The 5,303-nt window shown below is 38.5% G+C and overlaps 1 long non-coding RNA gene across 1 annotated transcript; it reads right to left on the bottom strand.

The window, feature by feature from the left end:
* Positions 1 to 297: 297 nt before the first annotated feature.
* On the bottom strand, positions 298 to 4,031 carry LOC138869781 (uncharacterized). Its single transcript, XR_011400034.1, has 2 exons — positions 3,790 to 4,031; positions 298 to 589 (listed from the first exon to the last, which is right to left on the bottom strand). It is a non-coding gene; the product is annotated as an uncharacterized lncRNA (long non-coding RNA).
* Positions 4,032 to 5,303: the final 1,272 nt, after the last annotated feature.

A 5,303-nucleotide genomic window follows, 5' to 3' on the forward strand; every position in this document is an offset into this window, starting at 1 on the left:
TTGAGAGAATAGAACAACAGAAATTTAGTACTAGAGTCAACAGATTCGCACGACGGGAATTCAAGGATGAGAAGTTTTTCCTAAAGGTTCTGCAGCCTCCCGAGGATAAATACAGACGTCTCCGTACCGATCCGCGAGACTCTACTAAACCGGCTCATGACTCGCGAGACTTATGTAACCTAGACTCTGATACCAACTTGTCACGACCCCAAATACCCCGGTCGTGATGGCGCCTATCACAATACTAGGCAAGCCACTCCAACAAATAACCACAGCAAATTTCTTTTTATAAAACCATTTTCTAAAACTGATTAAGTCTCATTTTTCATAAGGAATACATAAATCACTTAAATGTGCGGAAAACATTACAGAAAATAGACCAACACAACCCAAACATCTGGTGTCTCAAGTCTAGAGCCTCTAAATATAACCATTCTGACTAACTAATACATAATAAGCCCTAAAATTGTAGAAAACAAGGATAGGAAGGAGGAAAGCGGGGCTGTGGATGCCGTGCAGCTACCTTGCAGTCTCCGATAAGCTTTGGAAAATGCTGGAGACCCTCATTCTGCCGCTCGGGCACCTGGATCTGCACACAAGGTGCAGGGAGTAACTTGAGTACGCCAACTCAGTAAGTAACTAAAGTAAATAAGGTCTGAGAGTAGTGACGAGCAGTTAAAAATCATATAAAAGAGTAAATAATAGAATATCAAGTCAAACTCAACAGTTTAAAAGCCAGTTTCTTCATAAAGCTTCAGTTTTAATTGAAATACTTTGAAATCATTTACTTAGCAGTTTTCAATAGAGGGTCATTATAAAAGAAAAGTGAAATCAGCAAAAATATCATAAATGTGCCCATCGGGCAAGGTATCACTCATAAATATAGCCTCTCGGGCAAGTCTCTCAGTCACTCGTGACTCAACTCTCGTCACACAGTACTCACACTCAGCACTCAGGCTCAATAATATCTCATAATAGTAATAATCATAACAACCACTACGACGTGCAGCCTGATCCATAGTTTATAGTCGACTACGCTCACTAGGGGTGTACAGACTCCGGAGGGGCTCCTACAGCCCAATCATCATATCGCTGCGGCGCACAACCCAATGCAATATATATATATCACTACGGCGTACAGCCCGATCCATATAAGTATCGTGCAGCGTACAGCCCGATCCATAATATATATATATATATATATATATATATATATATATATATATATATATATATATATACACCTCACCATAAGATCCTCAATCTTTCTCAGTCATTAACCTCACAGCCACTCGGCATAACAGTGGAAATCAGGGAACTCAGCCCAAACAGTTCTCACATTTTAAGAAGTAGAGTGATAAAAGCTAGGTTTAAATAATAAATAGGTAAAACATGACTGGGGATATGCTTTCAAACAAATAGAGTGAGGAAAATAGTAAAAATACCCCTGAGGGTCTCAACAGGTCGGCACAAGGCCCTAAACTGGCATACAACCCATAATATAGTATCAATCTCTAAAACATGTGATATCATAAGATTTCAAGTCAAATTCGCAGCTTAATAGTCGCTACAGGATGGATCAAGTCACAATCTCTACCGGTGCACGCCCACATGCTCGTCACCTAGCATGTGTGTCACCTCATTTATCAAAACAACGTGAAACACCAAGGTTTGTACCCTGAGTTCCAGATTTACAATGGTTAGTTACCTCAAAACGGATGAAACACTACTCCGTGACTCCTTTGCCTCTCACCTAGGCCTAAACTCATACCGAATCTACCCAAAATCAGAATCATAACATTAGAATGTGCTAAGGGAACGAAGTCCATGCGAAAATAATCAAATTATACCAAAAATCCCGAAATTGGTCCAACCCGACCCCCGGGCCCACGTCTCCCCTCACGAGTTCATACATACCAAGAATACCAAAATCTGACCACAATTGGCCTCTCAAATCCCTAGGTTAAGGTCTCAAGTTTCCAAGCCCTAACTCTCCAATTTAGGCTTCAAATCCTCCAAATTTCATGTTTAATTAGGTAGAAATCACAATAGAATCGTGTATTAAGTCCATAATTCTTACCTCCAAGAAGTTCTCTTTGGTTCCCTCTTCAATCTCTCTCAAGAAGCTCCGAAACCGAGTCAAAATGGTGAACTTAGGCCAAAAATCGCGAAAATGACCTTTTTGAACATTCTGCCCAGCTCTTTAATTAACTTAATCGCGATCGCGGGAAATCTATCGCGATCGCGAAGCACAAACTCTGTTGGCCCAAAATTTCACTCTACGCGATCGCGTATATACCCACGCGAACGCGATACTCAGGGTCTTACACCTACACGATCGTGAATGAGCCCACGCGATCGCGATACACAGAAACCTACACTCACGCGATCGCAGCCCTATCTACGCGAACGCGAAGAATAACCTGGATGGCCCCCCACAAATCCTCTATGCGATCGTGAGCCCCCTCACGCGATCGCGATGAAGGAATACCTGCAACAGATCTGAAGCAAAATCTGTAACTTCTCAACTATGTGTTTGGTCCGTTTAACCACTCGAAACTCACTCGAGGCCCTCGGGACCTCAACCAAACATGCTAACATATCCCATAACCTCATTCAAACTTGTTCCAACCTTCGAAACGCTCAAAACAACATCAAAACACCAAAATCACATTGGATTCAAGCCTAAGAATTCCAAAAACTTCCAAATTCCGCTTTCGATCAAAAAAGCCTATCAAACCTTGTCCAAATGACCTGAAATTTTGGACACACATCACAAATGACACAACGGACCTACTCGAACTTCCGAAATTCCATTCCGACCCTATATCAAAATCTCGCCTATCAACCGGAAAACGCCAAAATTCCAATTTCGCCAATTCAAGCCTAAATCTACTCCGGACCTCCAAAACACATTCCGATCACGCTCCTAATTTCCAAATCACATCCCGAAGCTATCCGAACAATTCCGGGCCTTTTTTTACATAAGTCAACATCCAGTTGACTTTTCCAACTTAAGCTTACTCAAAAGAGACTAAGTGTTTCAAACCTTACCAAAACCTCTCTGAACCCGAGCCAATCAACCCGATAACACATAATACGGATAGACAAAGAAACAAGAAGCAGAAATGGGGGAAACAAAGCAATAACACATAAAACGACCGACCGGGTCATTACAATCACGATCCCGACGATGAAAAATCCGGGTCGTGATAACCAGTTACTTAAAAACTATGTACGCTCATACATAACAAGAAAATGACACAAATAATTTGATCTTAACATAAGTCGTTGTTTTATAAAATGACTTAGAGAAATTTTGAGTTTAACAGAGATTCAAACATTTCTTCCTTTTAAACAAAAGCTGCCAAATCAAGAGTAAAGAAACCAATAACAGGTTGACATTCATATAATTCTTCACTGCAACTTATTCCTATGACATGGTGTTGAGATATAAGACTTAAAATCTTGTCTTCATGTAATTTTCTTTCCAAACATAAAGCTTACAATGACATCCTTCTTTACACAAGTTAGACAATAGAGTAACATTTTCTTTATAAGTGGAGCGGCAATAACTTTATATGGATATGATTTGCACATACAAGTAAAAGGTGAAATCCTAAATCATGACACCTAAACATACAAAATGACACTTAACATGAGATCACCAAAAAACATATTGAATCAAAAACAACAAGGCGAGAGGAACTAAAGCTACTTTCGTACATATAGATTCATAAGCAACTTCGAAACTGTCGAATCGAAAGAAAAAAAAGAGGAATCACTGACCTCTCTTGTGGTGCAGTGAACCGAGGCAGGCTGAGAATAACGATCATGGTCAAGGTCTTACCAGAATAGCCTTGAGACAGGTATGTAAGCACTCTAAGGCATAAGCTACAATATGCTTAATTATTTATTTGCGCTCTTACAGTCTTACTAAATTGATTTCTTCTACTATTTTCTCTGTTGCTTGAATACCTTTGTACTCATTAGATCAATCTTTCATATCGACTTCAGCAAGCCACTATATTGTGGGGTTCAACCCATTGTTAAAACAAATAAAGAACAAGTGAAATAGGCATGTGCCTGTAGATAGGTTGGCAGAGAGACTTAGAGCCAAAGGCTAAATTTGTGGAGGAGAATTAATATTTGTGGAGGAGAATTAATAATTCTCCTGTAGCATTCTTGGAGGCTACGTATATATAAAAGATGGCATGAAAGAGATGACTTGGCACCTCTCTTAGGGCCAAGAATCATATTTATCTATTTTTTCAGATTTTTTAGTTTTCCCCTACTTTTATTTGCTTATATCCCATTTATTATTATGTGCTATAATTAAGAATTCAAAAGTCACGTCCCCCAATCTCTTAATTACACCTCCAACCAAAAGTCACCTCCCACAATGGACATATTCATCATGAGGTTATAATAGAATTCAATAGAAATTAATTTTTACCCACATGCGTAAAAAACGCATACCAACATAAAGACATTAATACTTGTAGCAGTTACCTGATCATTATTTACCTATTAATGAACAAACAATTGAGAGAATACTGTGGCAATCTTTCATATTCCTTATTTATGGTAGAAAAAAGAATCCCTAGAGTCTCCAGCACCAGACTTATAAATATACCAACAATGGAGATATGCTACCATTCATATATTTCCTCCATGTTATTCAGAACCATAAAGTTGCTCGAATAAAAATACAAAAAATGATTACTTCATCTTGGATCGAGCAAAAAAAAAAGGTTGAAAGAGTTTATAAAATCGAGAGAAATTATATATCTCCCATATTTCAAAGGTAAAACTATATATGATGATGATTTTTGCTAATCCATCCATGAGGACACGAGTTTCTTTTGTTACTTGGGACCAGATGACACATATATGGGTACGCGGGAAGAAAACTTATGGTGCTATTTGTGTTCTGTCTCACTATAATGTGATATAATTCTGGTTAGAGGTTTTGCTCATTAATAGATATGCCGGTGAGGTTTTGCTCACTATAATGTGAGATTCCTATAATTCTTGGCTAATGAGTACATTGGAGTACAATTTTTAAAACCACTTTTATAGGGAGACATGACCTTTATAATCTAAAAATATTTTGATTTGAGAATTTGATGGCACATGTTCTTGGATGATCAAGAGGATGATCGTTGCATGGACCTGCAGTATGTGCTGCTACACAATGTCGCCTTGAAGCATCAAGCAGGACAAAGAAATTCTATAAAGGTATATGAATATCCCTTAATTAATGGATGGGGAATTGAGAGGGATATTAAGGAATAGAAAAG

The sequence above is a fragment of the Nicotiana sylvestris genome, chromosome 5 (genome assembly GCF_000393655.2).
Source record: "Nicotiana sylvestris chromosome 5, ASM39365v2, whole genome shotgun sequence".
NCBI lineage: Eukaryota > Viridiplantae > Streptophyta > Magnoliopsida > Solanales > Solanaceae > Nicotiana > Nicotiana sylvestris.